This window comes from Marmota flaviventris, chromosome 1 (genome assembly GCF_047511675.1).
Source record: "Marmota flaviventris isolate mMarFla1 chromosome 1, mMarFla1.hap1, whole genome shotgun sequence".
Taxonomy (NCBI): Eukaryota; Metazoa; Chordata; class Mammalia; order Rodentia; family Sciuridae; genus Marmota; species Marmota flaviventris.
The window spans coordinates 127,215,026-127,241,351 of NC_092498.1; the positions used below are offsets into that span (position 1 = coordinate 127,215,026).

General features: G+C 46.5%; 1 long non-coding RNA gene across 2 annotated transcripts; it reads left to right on the plus strand.

Moving 5' to 3' along the window:
* Nucleotides 1-2,783: 2,783 nt before the first annotated feature.
* Nucleotides 2,784-6,205, plus strand: LOC139706846 (uncharacterized). 2 transcript variants are annotated; one of them, XR_011708478.1, is made up of 3 exons: nucleotides 2,784-2,826; nucleotides 3,593-3,660; nucleotides 5,443-6,205. It is a non-coding gene; the product is annotated as an uncharacterized lncRNA (long non-coding RNA). The 2 variants fall into 2 exon arrangements; XR_011708477.1 differs by lacking the exon at nucleotides 2,784-2,826 and adding an exon at nucleotides 2,833-3,102.
* The last annotated feature ends 20,121 nt before the right edge of the window (nucleotides 6,206-26,326 follow it).

The window sequence follows — 26,326 nt, forward strand, 5'->3', positions numbered from 1 at the left end:
CTCCTGCCTGGCAGCCCCAGATCCTAAATCCACTTTTAAGAACTGGAAACAATGTGCCAACAAATTGAGGTTGAGCAGAAGCAGCCTGCTTCAGGGCTGTGCCAGGTGCAGAAGGGTTGCCTCTGCCCCGACCCTGCAGGAAGCGCCCAGCAGGAACAAGGACAGAGGAAAAGGAAAAGTGACTTTCAGGCCTTGGCATGCAAACCCCGGCCAGACAGAATGCTCTGAGGCCCAGGATGCTCTGTCTCCCATCTGATCTGTGCCCTGGCCTAGAGCACACCTCCCACTAAACCCCACACGCCTCCTTGCCCTGCATTTGGGTTCTAGAATGTTCCATCCCAATGCAGCTTCTTGAGTGCCATTAAAATGACTCTGTTCTATGTACCAATGAGATGTTTATCCCTGGCCAGGTACTGACTAACCTGGAGGCTGCTGGCTTTTGTCACTGCCCCTCTGCTGTGCTGGCCTTGGTGCTCACTTGGGGTGTGGGCTCTGCTGCCCTCACCTCATGGGGAAGTAGCCTGGCATGGGCTGCCAGTGATTTCTCCAGGTTTGGCTCTAAACAAGCATATGGAGGCCCCTGAAGGACTGGAGGGGTCTCCTCTGAGGCAGGGGCAGGATGCTCCCTCAAAGGCTATCTTCAGGAGGCTGGTGGAATTTGGGAGGCAACCAAACAAGGGAGGTCTACCGGGTATGGAAATGTAAGATAGCCTTGGTCCCTTGACATGGTTTCAGAGGCAGTTTTCATCATGGGCCAGGAGGCCAGCAACAGCACAGGCACCACCAGGAGCTCTCATGGGGCAACCAGTAAAGAGGAGGATATCAAAATGTAGCTTTTCTGATTAAACAGCTTCCATTAGGTCCATGGGAATTAGCAAACTAAAACCGCCTAGTGTTCCTCTTAATAATAAGAACTGAAAAAAATCCTTCTGTGGCACCAGCTTTTTAAAGCTGTCTTACCATTTCAAAAGGGACAGTGCCCACAGAGGCTGTCTAACTGATCACAGCACAAGCCAACCAGCTCATTCGCCAAGTCCTCTGCCAGCCAGCAAGTTGCTGGGCCCAGACCAAGCCACTGCCACTGTCAGCTCCAAAGTTCACTAGATTGTGGAAGGAACCACTTGTCCTGGAGGACAGCATCACGGGTCCCCAAGACTGCCCCCATGTTCAGAGATCCACTAGAACCACCCACGGTAACCTTGCAAGAAAGGCTATATAAGGATTACAGGTCTTTCTCAGCATGTGATGAGAACTTTGTTCTTCACACAAAACTTAAGATCAAACTGAATGAAATGCATGCCCAAGTCACTCCATCCCAGTGAGGATAATTAGAGTCAAGTTCAGCCAAGCACAGAGCAGTGTGAGGAAAGCCTAATTCATAGAGTCCTTTGAAAGCCTGCAGGATGAGCTGTTACTGCAGGGCTTTATGCAGAAAGGTCTCCTCTCTATTAAATAAGGAATTTCTGCTTTCCAAGGCTGAAGCCACAGTACACAAGGACAGCCTTGTCCTCTGTCCTACACACACACACACACACACACACACACACACACACGCTAACATCCAAGGACCCCACATGTGAAGTGCCCCCATACTATGTTATTGCATGTCAGTATCCTGAGTCCCCAGGCACATCCTGGGTAACGGCTGCACCACTTCCAACTATCTGGGTAGCAAGACCAACCATGTGACCACCTGCAGGCTGGGATGTGGGTAGCAGTCCTGAACTCAGATTAGCCTCAATCTTTAATGGTTCACAGGTCTTGAGAAGGGTATGCCTGTGTTGGGGAACGGGTGGGAGGAGGAAACACGGAGAGGAAAGCACAGAGAGGCTCTGAGTAGCCTCATGGGAGAATTCTTATCAGACAGGACTTGTAAACTGGTGGCTGAGCTTCACCTTGACAAGTGATCAAAATGAAGAGAGGGGAATTAAAAAAAAAAAAAAAAAAAGACATTCAGCACCATATTTGTGAAAAATGCAGCAAGAGAGGAAATGGAGCATGACTTTTTCGATATTGGCCATTTAATCCTGCTAAATCCACACTGTGGGCTCTTCCTTCTCCTCTTTGACTTTTCAGTTAAGCCAATGACAGGAACTCCGCCAAAACACAGTGTGCAAGGACAATCAGATTAGGCCGGGATTACTTTTTATGTATTTTAAAGTTATATTCTAGGAGCCAGAGAAAAGAGACCTTTTAAAATTTTGGCAGCTAGCATGCTTGCTAGTGAAAGACCCCAGCCCAATAACTTTAGGCCCAGTAATAAATCACCAGGGCTTGCTTCCGCACCTGCACAGACGTCAGATGTATTTTTCAGAAAATCAGTTAAGTGTAACCGATTAAAAGGGAAAAACAGGATGGTTGGGAAAGAGCAGAAGAATAGATTCCAGGGCATGCCTGACTAAACAGGGGCTAATAAGCAGGAATAGAAAAAAAACAGAGTGTTCATATGTAACTGTCATATGGTGTAATTCCAGGAACATAAAATGAAAAATAACTTTACCCTTTAGGTAACCTGTATGTTGGGTTCAAAATAACCAATAAGAAACCTGTTGCTTACCGCGCGCGCGAAACCTGCTCCTTGACCCTATAAAAATTCCTGTACCCCAAAGCCCGGTGTGCCAGTTCACTGAAGCTCCGGCTGAGGTTTCGCTGGGCACCCGCAGGCGCCTGTGTATCAATAAATCGCCTCTTGCTTTTGCAGCCAGTGCCTCGTGCGTCTTTCTTGGACAGGGAATCGGTGGGTCTTTCATTTGGCGAGCCAGCCAGGAGAACTCCTATAACCCAGTCCGGATCCCTGCCCGAGGAACACCCAATAACCACTGGGAGGTAAGCTGGCCAGTTCGTGTCATTTTGTGTCTCTGTCTGTCTGGTTGTTATCTTGTTATCTGTTCATGCGCAGCGTCTGTACGATTACGCGTAATCGCTCTGTATTCTGGGCAGCTTGAGAAGGAGTTGACGAACTCGGACTTCTCCCCTGCCACCCTGGGAGACGTCCCAGGGGCTCAGGGAGGCCCATCTTGGGGGGCCTCCAATGTTCTGTAGAGTACACTGTACTCGTGGGTGACGGAGGTGACGGTATCCCTCCTCTCCCTAATCCGTCAGGTACGTTCGGTTTGTGCTCGAGCCGCACAGCGTTCTCTGTGTCCAGTCTGATATTTGTGTCTGTGTTCTTGCCTTTGCCCGAAGCCGCGCAGCGTTCTTTGTGTTTTGTGTCCTGTCTGATTTGTATCTGTCTCCTTGCCTCTGCATTTTCTCATTCCACCTGAGACTAACATGGGACAACTCCCTTGAGTCTTACCCTTGACCATTGGCAGGACGTCCAAAATCGGGCAGACAACCAGTCAGTAAAAATTAAAAATAGATCCAAATATCTTTAATTCACGTGATTCAAACGGTTCAATTTAGATTGGGTAAACAGATAAAAGTAAAGATGTCCTCAAAATTAAGCTTATAAGTTTCTCTAGGTGTTCAAAAAGGCCCTAATAAAATGTTAATTCTGCTTAAATTTAAAAGTTTACAAGTATTGTTTCAAAATGTGAACAAAAGGAGGTTTATATAATTATGGTGTTATTAATGTGTTCATATCTTCCAGGTATACAAGTCTGTAAGGTAGAAGCTTCAAAAGAACATTATATCAAGCTGGTGTTCTAAAGTTGTATGGTAATTTTAGGCTTAAAAAAAAAAAAAAAAACGTTAGAGATTCAATTATATCATTTGTGTTCTATAACTGAACTTGTTATCAATAAGATATGTACGGTTCCATGTTACTTTCTACTCTGAGATACAATTTATGTATTTTTAAGTTAATGAGAGCCTAATCTGTGTAAAGGTTTTATTGCAAAACACAAAAGTACATTACTACTTTTTTACAAGAGGTTAAAAGCTTTCAGCTTTTAATTCATGTTTTAGGTGTGATATTATGTTGTGTTAGCTAATGTTCATGTAAACTTGAACAACAATTTATGTAAACTTTGTAAAATGATCAGCTTCAGAACTATAGTACTTGAGATTTATAAAGAGCCCTGCCTTACTTGAGATAAGGCTCTGTCCCATCTCACTACATGTGAAAGTGGCTATGAAAAAAGTAAGCCAGATTTCAGTACAGTTAAAGTTGTGTCCAAAAATAGGTTTGTGCCAAGATTACTAGGATCTCAAACAGGAAATTATGATGTATAACCCTGCTAGAATTCAAGGTAGCTATTATATAAGCTAAATATGTTTTTACCCTAGTTAATTTTGTTTTGTAGTTTGCTTATAGATGGTTTAAAGATTGCCTGTTAATGTTTTAAAGAGGTATTGCTTTAAGAACACAACCTGGGTCAACATAAGATAAGGAGTTATCACCTACAGGATAGAGAGATAGACATTAAAGCCCAGTGCTCTTAATATAAGGCTGTTAACTTATTTGCTGGATTTTTAAGATCAAGTTTTTAAAATTAGTTAAATTAAAAGGGGCCAAGAAAACCAATATTCGGCTCTTGCCCTCTGAGTCAGTCTGAATCAGGGAATAAAGGACTTCTCCAAAGGGCTCAGCAACTCTAGGCCACATAACCTCCTGAGCAGGGAGATTAATGAGACCAGTGGAGGACAGAAAGCCAATCGGTGCATTTGCTGTAAAGAGGAGGGTCATTAGAAAAGGGAGACATCCCTGATGCTTCTGAGGGAAGCCATATGGTCAAGCAAGGCCTGGACCCATCCTAGCGCAAATGGCACTAGCAGAACTGAAAAGCTGCTATAAGTTCCCGAGGACTCCCAGGATAACTCAGCTGACTGTAAACAATAGGTAGAAACAAAAGTCAGTTTTGACTTGCTTCATCTTAAACACTTAGCAAAGACAGTCAAAGCCAAAGCACAGCTGTTCCTGGACATCTTAAATGATGATAATAGTTAAATGTAACTTCCATAAATAAGTAGACTGAAGGCTACAAAAAAGATTCTTAGACAGAAATGCCTGATAACTGTCAAAGGGACTGCTAGAGTAGTTTTAGTCTAAGGCCTTTATTTCTAGCCAACACAGGTAGGCTTGATGTTTGCTAATATGGTTATCCAGCCCTAAGTAACAGAATTAAAGATTTCTCTATTAGACACAGAGGTTATACTAGTAAAAGGATTTTGCAGGATCAGATGGCATTAAATTATTAAACTATATCTTAAAGAAAAAGACATCTGTAACCCTACATGTTAGTTGTTGTGTTGACATCCCTGACATTTCTGACAATGTGACAAATATCTTTAAAGATTTACCTGCTCAGATGGAAGCCATGTCCTCAGCAACTTTTTCGTGGAAACAATATCCTAGCTCCTAGTTCCTGGTACTGCCTGATGGAAAACATTGTTAATCTTTGTCTTGGCCATTATACTCATTGGCATATTCCTGTGCTGTGGCATTTATTACTGCATCAATATGGTTCCAGTACTAATAAGTTCTTGTTTCTCTTATAGACCACCCATCACTCAAATGGCCCTCCAGCCTATTACTTCTCAATTAGACTTTCATCATGGACCACTCGATAGACCCAATATTTTTAAGGGGACTCCAAACTGCTTGCCCCACGCCGTCCCTTTTCAGCCTGAAGAAGCCAGAAAGATTCTCTTCGTCCCCCTTCCTCACAGCAGTAAGGAGTTCCCAAATTTAAAAAATAAATAAATAAATAAAGCCAGATTTAAAGTTAGGTAGTCAGTGTAGTTAGATAAATCGGGGGTCTAATATCAAGTGACCAAGTCTATCACTGCCTTAGAGAAATCTCTCTCTTCCCTCGAAGAAGTCGTGCTACAAAATAGGAGGGGATTAGATCTGTGATTCCTTAAGAAAGATGGTCTCTGTGTGGTTTTAAAGGAACAATGTTGTTTTTATGCTGACCATATGGGGGTGGTCCGGGAAACTATGAAAAAAGTCACTGAAAGGTTGGCAAAAAGGCAAAAAAAAAAAAAAATTTGAAGCACAACAAGGATGGTTTAAACAAATCCCCATGGTTAACTACTTTGCTATCCACCATAGCGGGACCTTTAGTTATTCTGCTAATAATCCTAACGTTTGGACCCTGCATACTCAATAGATTGGTGCAATTCATGAGAGAGACTTTCTATAATCCAAACTATGGTTCTAACTCAACAGTACCAGTTGCTTAAACAACAAACAGGGTCACACACAAGCTTAATCCAAGAACCTGAGCAAGCAGAACAATGGATATAAGATTCTATCCATGATAAAGAAAAAGGGGGGAATGAAAGACCCCAGCCCAATAACTTTAGGCCCAGTAATAAATCACCAGGGCTTGCTTCCGCACCTGCACAGACGTCAGATGTATTTTTCAGAAAATCAGTTAAGTGTAACCGATTAAAAGGGAAAAACAGGATGGTTGGGAAAGAGCAGAAGAATAGATTCCAGGGCATGCCTGACTAAACAGGGGCTAATAAGCAGGAATAGAAAAAAAACAGAGTGTTCATATGTAACTGTCATATGGTGTAATTCCAGGAACATAAAATGAAAAATAACTTTACCCTTTAGGTAACCTGTATGTTGGGTTCAAAATAACCAATAAGAAACCTGTTGCTTACCGTGCGCGTGAAACCTGCTCCTTGACCCTATAAAAAATCCTGTACCCCAAAGCCCGGTGTGCCAGTTCACTGAAGCTCCGGCTGAGGTTTCGCTGGGCACCCGCAGGCGCCTGTGTATCAATAAATCGCCTCTTGCTTTTGCAGCCAGTGCCTCGTGCGTCTTTCTTGGACAGGGAATCGGTGGGTCTTTCACTAGAAGTCCATTTCCATGTAATTGAGTCTATAAATATTAATTTTGTCTGTTTCTGATCTGTTTTTGAGAAGTCTTTTAAATTTAGGGAAGTGTTTCATGATACTCAAACTTTAAGAATTACCAATACCCTTTAATGAATCCAGAGTACCTTTTCTGCCAATAGATCTTTTTTCTGTAGAGTAGGGAAGTGGTGTGTGTGTGTGTGTGGGGGGGGGCTTTGTTGTGTAGAGACATCCCTCTGTGCTTGAATTTTGGAGAGCTGACATTTGGAGTGAGGTAGTAGCACAGCTTGCCCCACTAGGCCTTTTTCCAAAGGTCTGCTTCCTCAAAACCCATCTCTGTGAAAAACACTTCTTCAGGGAACAGGGTCCTGACAGACCCCGAGGTGGCCCTGAAGAAGCACTATCTGCTTACACATGGTCACAAGAGGGACGAGGGCTGGGGGTAGAGGGGCAGGAACTGTCTCTTGGCTCAGAACTCAAGCTGATGACCACAGCTCTATTCCAGGGAGGGATAAAGGTCCTGCTATGTTTTCCAGAAAGATGTGCCAAGGATGAGGACTTCTGTCCTTCCCCAAACTTCCATGCAGTGCTGAGAGGCCAAGCTGGTAGAGCCAAGCCTTGCCCACACAGGAGGCTTGGGAACTTGGAGAGGAAGTGCAGTCTCTGCATTCCAAACCTCCCATTTCCCCACAGGGGTCCACTGGCAGTTGATTGAAGGGAGGAAAGAAATAGAAGAACTCCTAGTAAAGGACAGGACCAGGACAGCAAAGGGGGTGCCAAGGCCAGAGCACCCACCTGAAGGCCAGGACACTGGCTTCTGCCCTGGCTTGCTCACGAACTTGCTTTGGTGCCCAAAGAAGTCACCTGGCTTAGGAAGTTGCCGTTTTCCTCAGTAATGGTAAAAACATGAGTCTCAGCTATTTTTTAAGCTAAAGATCCTTTCTTCAAGTGAAATGTTACATAAAATAAATGTATGTCTACCCTACAAACATTTACCCTAAGCAAGGGAGGAAGAGAGAAGGAAGAGGAGGAAAAAGAGAAGGAGGGAGGAAAGCAAGAGGTGGAAAAAGGGAGGTGACAGAAAACTGCAGATAATGATTTAAGTGGCGTGGGACGGCCAGCCACGATCTCAGGCAAATGTCAGGTCCCAGACGGAGTGAGAGGGAGGATGGTCTGTGGTTCCCATAATCCACTCAGTTTCCAGGTATTTCTCATGGAGTGAGGATCCCAGTGCACTGAGTGTGAGCCTGATGTTCAAAGCTGTGTGTGTGCATGCGTGTTGTAATATGGTGCACCAGGCAACTATTGCACTAACCCAACATATTTTGAAACACTTGCAGGAAAACTGGCTGTGTTGACTTAGGGAAGGGGGACGTGTCTTCTAAGGGAACTTCTGACTGGGCCCTCTTCACAGGCCACTGTTGACACTGCTCCCACAGAGGAGGAGAAGTGACATGCTCATCTGAGGAGCCTCCTCCTCACTCCCAGAGGTTTGGGAAGCACGGAGGGCCAATGTGTAACTTGAGTTTGGAGTGTTACTTTATATTCTGGATCCTAGGAAGATGTCAGATTTGACCTTTGCAAACTTATTTCCCCATTCCACAGATTGTCTTTCCATTCTCTTTATGTCTTTGCAAAGCAAAATATATTCACTTTCCAAAAGCTAAATTTACCAATTTTCTTTTTATGGGTCATGTTTTCTGTGTCATATCTAAGAATTATTTGTCCAATTTGAGATCCGAAGCTCTTTCTCTTGTGTTCTCATGTTCACTCACAGAATGTGTGTAGTTTCGGGTACTGGATCTAAAGCCTGTGATAAAATGGGAGTGAATTTTTGGAAAGGGAACGTGTTTGGAACACGCACCAAGACTCACTTTTTGTATATTTTTATATGTAGCTCTTCCAGCACCATTTGGTGCAAAGACTATATTTTGTTCATGAAATTACTTTGATACCTTTGTTGGAAGTCAAGTAACCATGTGTGGGCTTATTTTTAAGTGCATTTTTAAACCATTGGTCTATATGTCTATCTTTTTTACCAATACTACTAGTTTGATTTTTGACATATTATACCAATAATTGACATATTATATTATACCAATAATATTATACCAATAATTCAGAAAGTTGAAGACTTGAGACCTCCAAATTCATTGTTCTTCAAAATCATTTCAGGTAGTCAAGACAATAGATAAATATTTCTCTCTCTCTCTCTCTCTCTCTCTCTCTCTCTCTCTCTCTATATATATATATATATGTATATATATATATATATATATATATATATATACACACACACACACACACACATTTATATTCAAAGTGAAATTGGTCTGCAGTGTTCTGGTCTTGTAACTCCTGCCTTTGTCTGGCCTGGGGACCAGGACAATTTGGTCATGTCAGGTGGGCCCCTCTCCTGTTAGCTGCAAGATTCTGTACTGCAGGGAGTGCTGCTTTCCTATATGTAGGGCAGCATTCACTGACAAAGTTGCCTGACTCTGGGTGGTTCTTTTTCTGGAGGCCTTAAAACTATGAATTCAGTTAAAATACAGTACTATCCAGTTGATCCTCTGCATGAGCTTTGGTGTTGTTTCAATGTATCTGTCCATCCCTCTAGGTGACAAGCTGTGGGTGGGAAGTTGTTCATAACATCCTCTAACTACTGCATCATTACCTGTGGCTGTTAGTAACGCTTCCCCTGTCATTCCTGATCTGGGTAGTGTATCTCTTACTACTGTTCAGTCTGGATAGAGTTTTGTCAATGTTATTGATCCTTTCAAAGTAGAAGCTTTGGGCTTCCTTTACTGTCTCTATTTGTTTTCTATAAAAATGTCATTGATTTTTGCTTTTTTCTTTATTATTCATTTATTTATGCATGTTGCAGGTTTAAATTCCATTACTCTTCTTACTCTCTTTGACTGTCACAGATCAAAACCCTATGTAGGTGATTTTCTTATATAAGAGTGATCTTGACCTTGAGCACAGGTTCTCTCTTACTGATTGGGTTAACGCTGTCTTAGCAGAACACCTGAAACACAGTAGGGCCCTAATGAAAGTTTGGTAAGTGAATGGGTGAGTGGCTGGACCGATGGACAGGCCTTGAATGCATGCTCTGCACCACCTCAGTCCTCATCAGTGACACGGAGATGATGGCAGTGCCTTGGTCACAGTGTGGATGTAGGTACTAAGTGAGGTACTTTGACAAAGATCAGCACTCACTGCTTCAAAGATAGAGTCAATTATATTTTTTAAATTTTAACATTGCATAATGTTAGAACCACATCACTTCATGAAACTGAAAAGACATCAATCAAAAGGAAAATGAAAATTACACAGCAGAAGTTATCCATCACTCATAGAACACAGGGCATCGTATGTGTAGTACGTAATGAATAGAAGCAAAGCAAAACATAACGCAGCAACAACCCAAAGGAAGGACCAGAGGACAACGCAGACAGGTGGACTCACAGAGATTCACACGGCAACAGGCACAGAGCAGTGGCTGCCCTACCACCAGTCAGTAGGATGCACATTAAAATAAGGAAGCACCCAGGACACCCACCACATGGCACACCATTTAAAATCTGGCTATACCAAACACTTTAAAGATATAAGGAGATCAGAACTTCCATCCATTGTTACAAAATGTAAGTCAATGCAAGCACCTTGGAAAATCAATTCTATAACATCCAGTAAAATTGAAGGTACATGTCATATAAAGTAGTCATTCCATTCTGCCACATGATGCAATTTTATTTATATATGAAGGTTTGCCTGTGTGCGTGATGCTTGTATGCACAAGTCTATACACACGTAGAAGTGTTTTATGTTTTAGAGGTGCACCTTACACACACTTCATAAACATGAATGTGTGTCAAACCTGCCATCATCCTCCTGAGCCATCTCCCTCAGGCTCATTTGATTTTATCAATGTCTTTCATCAAAACCAGAGTGCTAACTGCTTGCCAACGTTCTCTTTGCCTGTTTCTCTGACCTCTCAAAGCCATCTCCAGAAGATGACAGCACACACTGATTCACACTGTTACTCAAACACAAGTTCCAGGAATTGTCCATCTCTGCCTCTTCCTGCTGCACATCCTGGATGTGGAGCCGCATGGACTGGCAGGCTCGGTCGTTTCTCTGCAGGCCTCTCTAGGGCAGCCAAGCGCACCCTGATGAACTTGGGCTGTGCTATGACAGAGCCTGTCAATGGGTGCAGCGGGCAGCAGTCACACCTGGTAAGCCCTCCCTGGGGTACAAGACGTGCATGTTCATGGGTCTGGCTGGGAGTGGAGCCAGGACATTGTGACCTGGATGTCATTATGCATCTGCACTGGTTACTAGAGACGTTCTATGCTTTCTTCATGCATTTCACACATATAATCCATATTAACCACATCATTCCCAAACCAGGTTATTCAGTTTGGGGCTTGAGGGGAAAGGAGATATCTTCAGGTTCAGCCACTAGGGTCAAAGTGCTTATGTCTAGAGTGACAGGGCTGGCTTCTATGAGGGACCCACTGGTCAGACCCAGTAACAAGACCCTCTCTGATATTTGGGAGGCCAGCGAACACAATCCTCCCATACACCTACTAGACAGAGTAACCAAGACATAATCAGGTCACAGAGCCATGAAGTGAGGCAGCAGCATCACCATCCGATCAGCATGATTCTGGGTCTCACGATTGCCAGCACCTGTGTGCCACACGTCCACTTATTAACTGGCCCTACATCTCTGTCCCTGACCTGCTGCTTGGCATATGTGCATGTCCAGTGGGAAATCCTAACACAGAATTGTACATAGGACTTTTAGTCACTTTACCAGCAGGTTATCAAAGTGCAAAACATTCCCCATCGACCTGTGAGATCACCTTGCCTTTGTGCTGCATTGGCCTGACTCACTGGGACACTTCTACCTCTTCAAGGATAAACTGGCTCATCCAGGAGAGAGTAGTCTATTGAGGCCATGGCCATATGTTCATGCCCTGTTAATGCTGACTGGCAAAGATTTCACTGGTGGCCAAGAGGATACTTGTCATCTGAGCCCCTTTAGATCATACTAGTCTCCAGTAGAGAAGTGGCAACTGGGATCAGACTCTCCTGGCAATTGCCCAGGTTACATCTCAGCAATAACATCTTCACCTCTTAAGAACAGTACTGCAGGTGCAGCTCATGGAATGGGACTGTGGGCCAGCAGCCACACAGCAGAGTTCTCATCCATGACCAAGGTGGCAGAGACTGGGCCCGCATCATGCTCACCACCAGAGGCTCAAATCTACTCAAGCCAATGAACTCAAAGAGGCCTCAGACACTGCTGAGAACTGCATGTGTAGATTCATTGATTTGGGACAATAATACATAGTTTGCATGCATAGCGATAGTAGGGTTTATATCTCTTGCATGAGGTTTGTCCTAACACCAAGACTCCTTTATCAATGACTTAGGTGTCACCTCCCCTTGGACAGCACATACACCTCTCTACAGTGGTCCATTCACAGGTAAGCTCCCGTGCCTCAGCCCACCATCAATGCCCACCACACCCTCCCTCATCTCAGACAAGGGCAGCTCCATCCTTCCATTTGAAAAGCAGAAGTCTTGATTATTCCTGTCTTTCATTTCCCTAACAGCCCAGATGCACCCACCAAGACACCTGTCAGTCTCACCTGGAAGTAATACACAGCCTGTCACTTCCTCGCCACCGAACCTCCACTGCATTGGCCAAACATGTCACCACCTCTTTCTTTTCCACACCTGTGACATGTTTGCTCTTCATTCATGTTAAATCCAGAGTCCTTGCAAACAACCTTATGCTGCCTGGCCTTGCCTGTCATGCCCCTTACCTGCCCACCCTAATCTGTCTCTCTTCCAATTCACTCTGTGCCAGCTACAGCTAACTGACTGTGACTCATCCACCCTTCTACCCGAGGACTCTGGCACTTGCTTGCCATCTACCTAGAACACATTTATTCATGACATCCATAGCAGCCATGCCTGATGTCCAGCCTTCCTTCACTGTATCTCCCAGTTGTCACCTCCAGGGCCTTACTGAGAACCCCTCCCACTGTGACCTCTCTCTCCCTCCCCTGCTTTAAGCTTCCCATTTGCACTTGGCATCATCTGTTGTATTATCCATTTTACTTTATTTGTAATTAAATAAAAAACATATTTATGTTTCTATCATCTGTTTTCCCCTACTATCTGGAAATTTCCACAGGGACAGGGACACATCAGTTGTGTTAAGTACTACCTCTCTAGAACCTGGAATCCACTAGCACAAAGTATGTACCATTCAGCAAATGCCCTGTGAGTGAATGAAGGGCTCACTATGACCCTTGGAGCATAGTCACCTGCATACAACACCTCTTTGCTTGCATGCAGCTCAAAAGTCCAGCTCCCATCTTGGAAACTCACTCTACCTATAGAGTGTCCTCTTCAGCAGCAGTGACCACCACTGAATTTCCTGCCTGAATTTCAGACTCCTGCAGTCAGCCAGGACCCCACATCCCCAGACTTTGCAGTCATCCTGGACCTTGCACCCCCAGACTCTGCAGGCGGCCTGGACCCCACACCCCCAGACTCTGCAGGTGGCCCAGACCCTGCATCCCCAGACTCTGTAGTCAGCCTGGACCCTGCATCTCCGCCTCCAATTCTCCTGGCCTAGCCCAGGCCCCTGCTGGTCCTCTCACCCCCTCTACCTGTGGGCACTTGTCCACAGCTCTCCCTCCTCATTCTTCACAGCATGGCAGACAGTGCGGGGGCTCTATCTTGCCAGGTTCCTCTCTCCAGGAGAAGCCAGAGTGGCAGCACCATGCCTCAGGAGGATCTCAAGAACCCAGGCTGAGATGGAGCCTCTGTGGTTGGACGGGTTTTAGTGTGGGGCAGCAATCTTCTCCTGGAGCAGTCAGCTCTGTCATATGGAACAGGGGTCCAGGACCTGTCCTTGGGTCCCATACCACATTATTCCGAGAGGTCCAGGGCAACATGAGAACTGAGGAGTCTGTGGAGGCCTCCTCAGCTTCCTGAGGTGGGAGCTGGACCTACAGCATGGCTACACCCCCACCCACACAGCACCAATCAGTACCTGAAACATATTTGTTGATAAAAAAGAAGTGGTTGGTTAAACAAGAAGGGTCTTAGCAGTAGAGAAGGAGAAAAGACTCCGGTCTAGACATGCACCAGGGAGATGGGCAGTGGTCCCTGATGGGTAAAGGCAGTTTGTGACCAAGGGCCATGTATAAAGCATGAGGATGACCTGTGCCAAAGGCTATCACCAGTGACAGAGACTACCAGCTCTGCAGAGGCACATATACCAAATTGTCCACCATGGATCCAGCCACCCCAGAGCTCATGGCACCTCGGATACCACCACCCACCAGAACAAAGAAATGTGGAGCAAAATAAAGCCAAATGACAGGAGCAGTGTGAAGGGCCCACTGCCAGTCTGTGGAACACTCCCTGCAGTCAGATGTGCATTCCCTGCACCCACAGGACACACCCAGCTCTGTGGGGAATTCCAACAAGCCTGAACTAGGCACACACCATGAAGACCCTGGCACATTCAGCACAGAAGCTAAGATGAGCTGCACAGCCATACCCCTGTCACCCTTGGTCAGAAATCACATCAGACATCTTGTGATTTTCAGCTTCCTTCAATGTGGAAGGAAGTGTATGGGAAGAGATCTGTGGGCTCTCAAAACACCAAAGTGGATAAATCTCCCCAAATGAGGAACTTCCCTCCTGGAAGCATGAACTCCCCTTATGCCAATGAATTAAAACTGTTGATTTAATCTCATCAACTACTTGCACCTCCATAGTGGCTATAGAAATCCTGAAGTCTTTTTTTTTTTTTTTTTTTTTTTAAATGGGCTAATTATCCTAAAATAGTAAGGCCTTAAGTCAACCATAGTTAGATGGGATCAAGTGCACAGAGCTTTCCCAAATCCACTATTTCCTCCTGCCATCACACATGTGTGCTAACCATGGTTGATTAAGAGGAATTTGATTTGATAAAGAATCTATGAGCAAGACCCATGCATGAGGAGATGGAAAGCCAAGGTACAAGACCACTAGATGTCTCCCTTCCTCCTGCAGGATCTGTTTATGTCCCCAGTGAGGGGGACTAGAAAGGGAGGGGCCCATGACACACAGAAGCCGAGCTAATCTGGGTCCCAGGAGGTCCAGGCAGGAGCACGTGTGGACAGAGTTTCTGTGTTCATTCCTTGAGGAAATGAACAAAAGGATCAGTAACAGATCCTGTTTTCAGTATTGACCCTCCTGTAGCCCCCTCAAGGAATGAACACGGAATCCCAAAAATGGAAGTTCTGGGAATTCCCTTTCACCAGGCTTGATATGGTCCCTTCAATGGGGTGGATCTCACTTCTGTTCTGGTGGTGGAGCCCGCCTGTGTCCCAGGTCTGTACTAATGAGGGGCTCCAAGCCATTCAGATGGCGGTTTAATGAGACTGACCTTTTCCATAGTGAGAAGGGCTTCTCCCCTGGCCCTCAGCAGGGGCGAGAGCAAGCTGTGGAACAGAGCACTAAGCCTGGTGGGGGTGTGACCTCAGAAACCTGACGTCCAAAGAGCCAATTTCTACAGTGGCACTGGACCTGTGAGGTCAGGGCACTCAATGCCAGTTTCTTTGAAAACTCCATTTAGTCCCAAGGCGGTGATATTTTGATTTCCCTCTTTGGTCTAGGATGACTGAACCCAAAATCTTTGAACCTGGGATCAGGTCAATAGTCTGAAAACTGTGAGCGTCTTATAGGAAAAAAAAAAAAAAAAGTACGTATTCAAAGTTAGGACTTCCCAGCGTACCCAGGTCAGCCTGTCTGTGAAAAAATGATGATGCTCAATTGTCTCTCCACACACTCTTATTGTGTTCACACCTCACATATCACACAATCACACTCTGCAACCGATCTTTTTGTTATCTGACACATTTATTAGTGTATTGGGTAAAAAGCTTTACTGAACACTGGTTATGGTCAGGCTCTGTTCTGAGCACCAAGGATGAACTTGAACTCTGCTCTCTGGGAGTTTACATGCAAGCAGGAATGGATCATTAATAAACAAACTAAAGGGAAATATCCCTCAGATTGTGGATGTGGTAAAGGTTGCTGTTCTCTTCAAACACCTCCACCACTTCCTGGCCTGGAGCCAGGTAACCCAGCACAGCCGAAGGGTCTTGAGGTGGTTTCCAGATGGGATTGCTTCCGTGTCTGTCTGCTTCTCTTCCTCAGCATGCGTACTGAGCTACGATCATCTGTCTGACTTGCACACATCAATCAATGGCTTCGGTGATTTACAGCTGTGCTGTGTTCTTGGATCCTCAGTTCAGAATACCAACATCATGCCCAGAATGAACCCAGAGTCCATCAGTTGTCCATTCCCACCCACCGGCATTCCCTCTCCCCATCTGGTGCCAGCCACAAATCTGCTCCAGGTCTCTGCAGGCTTGATATGGGCCCTTCGATGGGGTGGATCACAGCACACGTGACCTCTCCTGACTGGCCTCTTTCACAGTCTGGTGATCTGAATTGTAACTTCTACCAGAATTCACTTCCTTTTCTTGCTGAATAACATTTGGTCACGTGGAGATTCATCAGCTGGCCTAAGGACGTCTGCACATTCTGGCTGGAGTGAGTGATGCTGCTCTGGGCATCATGGTGGGCTTCTGCGGCAGGATACTTGTTTCTCTAGGCCTAGGTGGGAGTGGATCTGCCGACTCTATGGTACATCCACATTCACAATCCGAGGGATAAGTCATTAAAACAAAAGATGCTGAGTGACACATCTTTCCCTCCCTCTCCCCCCGCTTTCCCTCTCTCTCATCACTTTCCCTGAGAATCCAGCTGTCCTTCAGGAAGATACGCATCCAGTCCTATGGGGTACACATGTAGCCAGAAACTGAGCCCCCTGCCAAGAGCTAGTGAAGGGCTAAGTCCCCTGCCAACTGCCACATGGGAAGTCAACTAGGAAGTCATCCCACTGACATTGATTAATGAATGCCCAGGCAATAAAACTATTTTTCCTGGTACAAATGCATGTAATTTCATACAACAGATAACCGCCCCCCCCCAAAAAAAATGTGTCCCTACTGGGATATTGATCAGTTTTTATATGTAATTCACAGTCTTATATGAATGTGGCTTGTGTATATTCAGATTCTTACAAGTTTCTGAAAGAATGTCACTTGTTAGAAGAATAATAGATCCATTAAAATCTTTTGTGCTTGTTCATTTGATACACTTTTAAAATAGTTTTTTCAGCTTTTTGAAAGCTTTACTTGAAGATCTACATAAATGATATAAAAATTAATCTCCACAGCTTATTTAGATGCAAAACTAGGAGCTATCTGTTCCTCCTGTCAAGATTAGTTCTTAGAGTGGCACCCCTGAGTTGACCCCACACTATTCCTTGCAAATTTTCTATTTTAATGTCACTATAAGTCTATGAAAGAAGTATTAGTATTGACCAAGGTTGGGTGTTGGACTAGGCTTGGAAGAGTCACCCAATTTGCTCAAGGTCTTATGATGAGTTAAGTGGTGGAGCCAGGAGGGAGAGTCAGGCCATCACTTGCTGATGCCACACACCCCCTCTGAACCTGACCACGTCAACACTGCTCCCCAAGGAGGAGAGGGGCATCCAGGTTGACAGGGCTGGGGACCTGCCATCAGAGGTGCCCACCCCACAGCCATGGCAAGGTCTCCTCCCATGGCAGAGGTGGCTGAGTGACCTGTCACTGTGAGGGGCTCCAGGAGTTCTCTCCTGGGAAGAGACCTCTGTGCCGACCTTCCAGACTTTTGACACATCACAGAAAAGCCTTTAAGGATGCATCAGGTTGTGGCAAAGAGGAAGAGCTGTATCAGAAGTGAGAGATGCACTCTCAGAACAGAATCGGGCCCTCCTAGGCCATGAGCCTTGTCACAAGGACGTAGGTGTGTAATTAGTGGGAATAGGTGCCACCCAAAGTGGTGGCATCTCCTTGGGCGCGGGAGACATTGTGCAATATCTAGTTCCATCAGAATCTAATGATCAGGTGGGTGGTGGATGGCTGGGCAGAGGGTCATGTCCATCAGGTGTCAGCCTCAAGCTTCATGTGGTCTCCTTCAGGGACTCAGGGTTTCCCCTACATTGCCAAATCCCTAGTAGCTAGACCATTTTCGTGGGGAAACACTGTCAGTCAAGACTAGATAAGCCAAATTCCATCTCTGCTCTGGAGTCAAAATCATTGCTGATTCCTCCTGGGAACAGAAAGTACTGCGGGTCTCTGAAATCCTCCAGCTCAGGCTGGTCTTTGATTTCCAGAGACACATACAGTGAAGACACAGATGCTGAAGACTGTGGTTCCTATGCAAATGTTTCTAGAAGGGCCCATATTGTCTCCTCTCCGAGTTTTTATCTTCACCAGACTTTTAAAATACCACTCATGGGCCACATCTTTTCTATCTGTCCTGGATTTTGTGTCACAGTGCAATTCTGAGAGACGGTTCCCAAATGCAGGGCACAAAACTTTGACTTCAAGGTCATCAGGAGGGCAGGTGCTCTGGGCATCTGCTCCTATGCAGACTGGCTGTCCTTAGTAAGTGTGTATGGTTGAGGTAGTGTTGTAACAGGACAGGCTCAGGGACTGGACACGGCTCTGAAACTCCCTCAGCTCCTGCAGCATGCAAAGACACAGCCCAGCATGGCCCAGGCCACACCCCCAGCACCCTCACACTCCAGGGACTGGCCACATTAGCCTCAGCAGTGCTCTTAGCTCTCCAAGGGTGGATCTGGGGATTTCAGAACGAAATCTCCTATTCTGGAATGTTCCGAATCCTTGGTTTTAACTTCCAAATCCCTCTGCCTCAAAGTTTGCTAGATGTGTTTTTTGAAACCATAGTAACAAGATAATGCATAATTGCTCCCTAATTACAACCATTTCTTTGCCAGGAAGTCATATACTCTCTTCCTAAGATATGCTGATAAGCCCATTCACACAGGATTCAAGACTCCCAGCCCCAAAAGGCTATTATGCTTGACAGACTGATTAGCCAGTGTAGGGAGCTGCAAACTGCAATCCAAGTAAATTGGATGCTTTAAAATTCGCTAGAAGGACGCTTCTAATTACACTGGCAGGTCGACAGTCTATCTATCTATCTATATATTTTTCAATAAAATGGATTGCACATATGCAGGGTAATTTCTGATTAATAATGCCTCACGGAGGGCTGTCAAGTCATCCACGTGCCATGTTCTTGCTTGTGTTAGATCAGTCCTTGGCATTTCTGTGGCTGTTCTCCCAGCTTTGTGGTCAGGACACTTCCTACACAAGGACTGCTGTCTCTACCCTCCTACAAATACACTGGCTCTTCAGTGCTAAAAGACATGTGAGTGGAAGAACCAGCAAATCCTTCTCAGCCAAGATGTATATCCTGATATTTTCTATTATACTGCTGACAAAGGCTGCCCTGTTACCCAAACTTTCATCTTTTTCTCTGAGCCCTAATCGAGACTTGGCCTTGACCTTCACTATGCCCTTGTTTCCTGCCTGTACCCTGCTAAGTCAGCTAATAGAGGATCACCCCTGCCACTGACTTATGATCAAATTCTGCTTTTCCACCCTTGACATCTCACAGAGAAAGCAGAACCTGATGAACATACTTGGGCTGCTTGATCCAACAAGACCTGCAACTGCCAAACTTATGAGTAATTTGAGTCAATAAATTCCTTTCCCTCTCAAGACATTGTGAGTGGATTTTCTGTCACTTGTGATGGGAAGAGGCCTGACAGATGAGATTATTAATGTGGGACCTGCATGATTCAGGCAGCGACTCCCGTGACTCTAACTCCAGCAGCCTTGTGAGATGTCTCACCCTTTGTGGTAGAGAGTATCTTCACTACAGTGCTGTCCCAGGGGAGCCTGGGGAGGGAAGAGCAGGCACACAGGCTGTGGGTCTCCTGGCACAGCCAGGCTGGCATTCCTCCTCTGCCACTCCATGACCCTCAGGCAACAACAGAACCTCTTTGCGCCTCCACTTGCTCACCAGTGAAAGAGAAGACACAGAACCTGCCCCACAAACTCTTCATGAGGCCAAAGGAAGGAATGATGGACTAGAGGGGGACAAGTGTCACCTCCTGGTCCTTCACTGACACTTTGCTGATGTGGCAAGTTGTGAGTAAATCTCAGGTTAGGTGACTTAGACACCAAGGTCCCCCTGTGTAACTGGGGCACCAGGACAAGTGAGGGAGGGCTGTCCAGAGCCGCTCGGAAGCTGGAGACGCTGGTCAGACACGCAGCTGCACTCCTCGTCTATCTATCTGACACTGGGAAAGGGAAGACACAGAAAGGGACTCCTCCTATTTCCAAACATAAAACATGGACAAGTTCAAATGGTTCATCTGAAAGCTCCCGAGGCAGCCGTTTGGGTTGATGATGTGGACAAGGGAACATGGAGCTGCGGATGTGGCATGGTGGCTCCTCTTCGGCTGCTTCCTGTTTTGCTCATAGCATCTCACTGCCCACTGGGAAGATCAGCCAGAGGTACCTAATAGTCTCCCTCTTTTGTGCTTGGCATAGGTAAGTGGAGAATTTCCAAATAATAAGTGCTCTAAGAATTCTGAGACATTTGCCTACAAGTAATGTAACTTTTTAAAATACTGGCTTATATAGTTGACAATATCTCCTAGTGCAGAAAATCTAGCAGTCAGTGCTTGTAGATGAGCACAGTGACTTACAATGTTACCAAGGACCTGGGCTCCTTGTAAAATTCACCTCTACCATCTTCTTTTCATGCTTAGTAACTCACATCCACGTGATGGTTGCCACATTTCCAGTCATCACAGCTTCTCCATGCAGAAAGAGAGTGAAAGTTCCTGTTATGTCCATTCTTTTACCAGGAAAACAGTAATTTTTCCAGAAATCTCAACTAAGCTCTCACCAGCCAGCACTGAGTCCAATGGCCACTCTAGTTAGAGGAAAGTTTGATAAAGCAACGACTTCACAGGACACAGAATGGAACATGACATGGAGAGGGGTTTAAATGGCTGCTGTGTTACTCAGCACCATGTTCTGACACGAGTGCTGCACAGTCACGCAGGGAGGGATGCTGACCACCAGCTGGTCTGCAGAGCTGCTGGGAGGAAGGTGAGGGAGCCCAGTGCAGGGGCAGGTGAAGAGCGAGGGTGCTGGGCACAGGTGAGCTCCCTGATGGGAGTCCTGCCGCACCACGGTGGCCGTCCCTCTGGTTTAGCTTCTTCACCCTTCATCTCCAGAGCCTTGTGTAATGGGGGACACTCATCCAGGCTGCCCCGGGCACGCACAGCCCAGCCCTGCTCTTCAGGAGGAGCTGCCTCTCCTGCAAGCTGTCTCCTGTTGTCCACCTGAGCAGCAGGATATGTGCCCACCGCCTGCCTGAGAGAGACCCTGCAGCTTGTTCAGCAGGACGCTGTGCCAGTTGGGATCTCCACCGCCCCCCCGCCCAAAAAAAAAAAAAAAGCCCAGTTGTCCAAGGCTCTGTCTCCAGCCCGCGGTGCTAGGGGAGGTGGTGGAAGCTTAGGAGGAGGCTCTGGGGAAGGAAGGGAGGCCTCCAGGGCCATGCCCTTGACCTTCCTCTCTTCCTCCATGACTCCCCAGCCACTATGTGGTAGGTAGTTCTACACGCACCCCTGCCATAGTGTTCAAAAGCATGGCGTCAACCAGCTTTGGCTGAAACCTCTGAAACCATGAGTCTGAAGAGACTTTCCTCCTGAGTTGATTACCTCAAGTATCTGGTCCCAGTGACAGAAAGTGACAGATGTTTTCCATTAGAAAATACAGGCGAGGAAAACATGGCCAAGGATGGTGCCAAGGACCTGGGAACCTCAGGGGGCCAGGCGTCTGCCGACCATCACAGTTCTATCTGACGACCACAGACGAGGACCCATAACCTGTCACCATGGGAGGGTGGTGGGCACCCGTCCTCCAACAGAAGCTGACGATGGTTCCCAAGTGCAGATGCTGTGAGAGACGCTTGGGATGACATGAGCTGCCCACTCCACCCGAGCTCTGAGATGACATGAGCTGCCCAGTCCACCCCAAGCTCTGAGATGACATGAGCTGCCCAGTCCACCCGAGCTCTGAGCATGTCACACGCCTCTGTTCTATGCTCTGCATAAAGATCAAGGGAGCTCCTCCTATTACTATCCCCACTGCCCCGGTGAAGAATTGAGGCCAGATGCTCGCAGAACACTGCTAGACAGTGGTCTCATGGCGAGCACATGGCAAAGCTGGGGTTCTACCCGGGTTCCAGTGCCATAATTTTACTACTAGGTGGGCTGCCTCCATGGGGAGGAATGAAGCAGGGACACGGTTTCCATGGTGGGAAAGATACCAAGCACAGACCTCTGAGGCCAGGCTGCAAGAAGGGCTGAGAGTGACACAGTCAAGCCCCCAACAGAGCAAACACCAAGAAAGGTCACCATCAGGTTGAAACTTAAGGACCACCCCTCCCCCCAAATCCCATAAAAGAACTGACACCTAAGCCCAAACCTGACGCAAAATGTACTTCCTCTTGGTGAGCTGCACGGGAAGGGGAGGTTGGGCTGGTTGGGCTGGTTGGGAGCAGTGCAGGAGTTGGCAGGCTTGAGTCATGGGTGGCTTGAGGATGGAAAGGAAGAAGCCACCTGCCAACAGGCAGCAGTGTGGGACACCAGGCTGCAGTGACACCGCACAGGGAAACTCTGCCTCCGGTCATCCCAGCATGGTCACTTTCAAGGACAGGATGCTGCCCGGGGGGGGGGGGGTAGTTCTCTTCAGGGGGAGTGGTGAGGCACCAGAGGAACCAGCTGATGCTCCCTGGAATCTGGAGCTCTGCTGGGAACTGCTGGGTGCTGCCCACATGCTGCTGTCCAAGCCTGTCCGACAGCCAAGCCCAGCACCAGCCTGGGGCACCACAATGTGCGGAGTGCAAACTCAAGGGTTCTAAAGCAGGGAGAGGACAGGGCCTGAGCACTGCCATCCAGCTGGGGTCACAGCATTCTGAAGGGATGGCCACTTCCAGAGCTCTGAGTAGGACCCAGTGCATCAGGGGACAAGATGAGTAAGGGGGATGGGATTGGGAGAGTCTGGAAGGTCCCAATGCCACTACCCGGTTGGGGCTCTGGGCTCTAAACCATGGGGAGGTGCTTTGCAGCCCACCTGACAGACCTTCTGAAGGACATGTTCCCAAAACTCCAGAAAGCCATAGCCATCCCAGTCCAGCAAGCAGGGAACAGGGCCAGTTCCCCATCTCCACATCGATGGGAAAACAGTCCCTTCCATGACAGGGGGCATTCCAGGGTCACCCACTTGAATTCAAAATTAGATCTTGAGCTTTCTAACAATTTTTCTGTCAGCCAATGTCCCTCTTTTTATCTGAAATCAAGATGTGCATGAAAGCAACACTCCAATGGATAAAGGATCCAATTCATAAAAAGAAAAAAGTCTTCAATTTGAGATCATTTCTATGTACCTAAAATGGCCAAGCACCATTTTGCAGAGGCTGTTAAGAAAGATACACAGTAACTCTTACATTTCCCCATTCCCTCTCTCAAAATGTTTCCTAAAACTCTTGGCTGAAACACATGGGGTGTGTTCTGCAGTAGTCCAACAGTATTTGCAACACGCTTGTTATCAGCCAAGCTCTATGCCAGGCTCTAAGCCACGGGAGCTTCTAGTCTGGGCAGGGGACAAGGAGCTACAGAATTCAGAGATGCATTTTGTGACAAAGGTGACTCCTCTTTTAAATCAACCAGTTGGGGGGGGAGCGGCTATCTCCATCATCCACCTTTTCTTGTCCTGTATGGAATTCAAATTCACCAGTCGACTGATTTGTGTATGGCAACTGATTTGGGCTGAAGGGAGCAACAGGTACTAGTAAAGGTCTTGGAATTCTGGCCCTGGGTTTTCATAAATTGATTTACATACGGGTTACAAAGAGGGGGCCTGAAAAGATGAGATGATGGGACACACATCCCAGGAGCCAGGGAGAAGAGATGCCATCAGATGTCAGGGTGGCTTCAGCCCAGGAGAGAAGGCAGACAAACACCCACAGGGCGTAGGGCTGCCTGCCGCCTGGTCCCCTGATCCATATATCAGCAGCAGCTCTCCCAGCCCCACCCCTGCGCCCCAGGCCTTTAACTGAAAGGTTGCACACAGGGAGGGAGTGCCCTGAGACTTCTTTTTCTATCTTTATCTAAAATTTAAAACAACGCAAGTAAGCTGCCAACATTAAAATCTGGACTTCACACAATGTACAAGGTTTTCAGGTTCTGTGTGAACAGGAAGATGCAGCTGCGCTGGAGCCAGATCTCAGCTTGACAAACTTCCCTGAGGAGGGGTGCAGGTCCCCAGTCTCTTCTTGCCTCCTTCACCTGTGCTGGCCCCTGCAGGACCCACTGCGACATCTGATATGCCCCATGAGATGAGTGCCCTGACAAGGAGTCCACAGTACCCACCCCACGCCAGGCACTGTCCTGCAGAGGGCACAGCCTATCTCGGTGGAGCTCATAGGCCCACTGGAGAACGTGGCTGGAGCCAAAAGGGGTAAGACCATCAGGACTCAAAGGAGGTCACAGCTGCATAACTTAGGTCCCTTCTGCTGTGGGTGATGCCCCCACAAAGGCACTCCATGGGCACACCTGTGTCACAAAACAAAGCTGCAGCTTTTCCCTGCAGCCTGTGAGCACCTGAGCAAGGGCACAGGGTGGGCACTTAAAAAAAAAAGTGTGTCGAATGCAATATAAAAAAGCAGTGGAAGGATCCATTGAGCTATTTCTAATACACAGATACATAGGTACTCTTCCTGTTCACCCCTGGGGCTCTCAACTCTAGAGCCAATGTGTTCGCTCCTCCATTGGGCTCTACTGTTGCAATACAGACTGTTTTATATCACACACACTATATGTGATAAACAGAATACTAGACAGCCAGGCTTCTCTGTTCCCATCATCAACACCTGTAAATACACTGTCTTCCATAGCAGAAGGGCATTCTTGTTTGACTAAGGATCCTGAGATGGGCATGTTCTCCTGGACTCTCTGGGCAGACTCCATGTACTCACAGGGGTCCACATGAGTGGAAGGACACTGTCCCAAGACACTGCACTACTGCATCTAAAGGTGGAGAAAGGGGTCCCACAGCCAGGAATACTGGAAACGTCTAGAAACTGGAAAAAGAACAAATGTGCCCTAGAACTTCTAGAAGGAATGTGACTCTCTGGACACCCTGACCTCAACTCCCTAGAGCCTTGCTTTGGATTTCTGCCCTCCAGGCATGTAGTTTTTTTAATCGCTGGCAATGTTTTTTGTTGTTTTAAGTCACTAGGTTTTTGGCAATTTATTATAGTAACAATAGGAAATTAATATAACGAATTAACAGCAGAAAATTCCTAATGAGGCAGAGTCCCAATGTCTGTATACTGGTGGTTTAACTTTCTTGGTAATTTAAACTGATTTTTAACCCTATTTTAAGTAACATATACGGAAATCAGTACAAAAGTGTGAATCACTATCAAAAACAAGGTTAAATTATTTTTTAAAGTTTAATATTTCCATTTTGGTTTACCTAATACCTAATCTTATTTTCCTCTACCAAGTTTATGGGTTTGCTAAATTAAGCCAATATAGTCAAAGGGTCCATTTTCCAACAATTTTTGTTTTAACAACTGGAGCTCAAGGGTTGTCAGTTCACTGCTGCTCAACCAAGTGAAAAATTTGTAGCATTGGAGGTAATATAATTCAAGAGGATATGGGATGTCAGGTCTTGCTGTGACTTAAATAAATCTCAATGAATTAAACTCCCTTAACAACTTTTCAACAATACTGCACCTTGAATGTTCATGGAAATGCCTTCAAGTAACTGTAATAAAGTATGAAATGAATAAAAAGCCCTTATATTAAAAGACCAGCACCTAATTCGTGAACTGCCTGGAAATTCACTGGATGGTCCTCCAGCCCCAACATCCTTCAGATGCTCCAAGGCCAGGCGGCCCATGGTGTGGCTGGGCCAGGACCATCCATTCTGCCAGTGGCTGTCAGGCAGCTGGTGTCAAGGAGAGGTGACATGCTCAGGCATTCCTCATGCTGGCCTGCTGCTGGCAGACAAGAATCTCCATGCCTTTACCTGCTAAGTCAGGAGCAGTCGCAGCATGAGCAGGATTCTGTGCAAATTGATTTATGGAACAGAATTGAATGGAGAGACTATTTTGAGACGTGAAGGGAATGTGTACAGGCTAAGGAAAGTAAGACACATTGTTGAGGATCCCAGAAACTGGCATCAGGGCCAAGCTGCTACTCCTGCTGAGCAGGAAAGGCCAAGGGGAACATGGCAGTGCAGGAGCCTCTGAGAGCACAAGCACAACTAATGCTCTGGATGGGTGTGGAGCTTCTAGACCATCCTGTGGTGCTTGAAGAAGTGAGAGGAAACACGCCACTCATTCTCCTTTCCCCTGGCAAACTCCTGCTGGTGCCCCCATTGGCCAAGGCTGACCACCACCCATCAGGTGTGGAGGTGGCTTGAGAGGTCTGAGTGGCGAGCCCCTGGGCAGAACTGCTAGCAGTGTAGGTGACCAT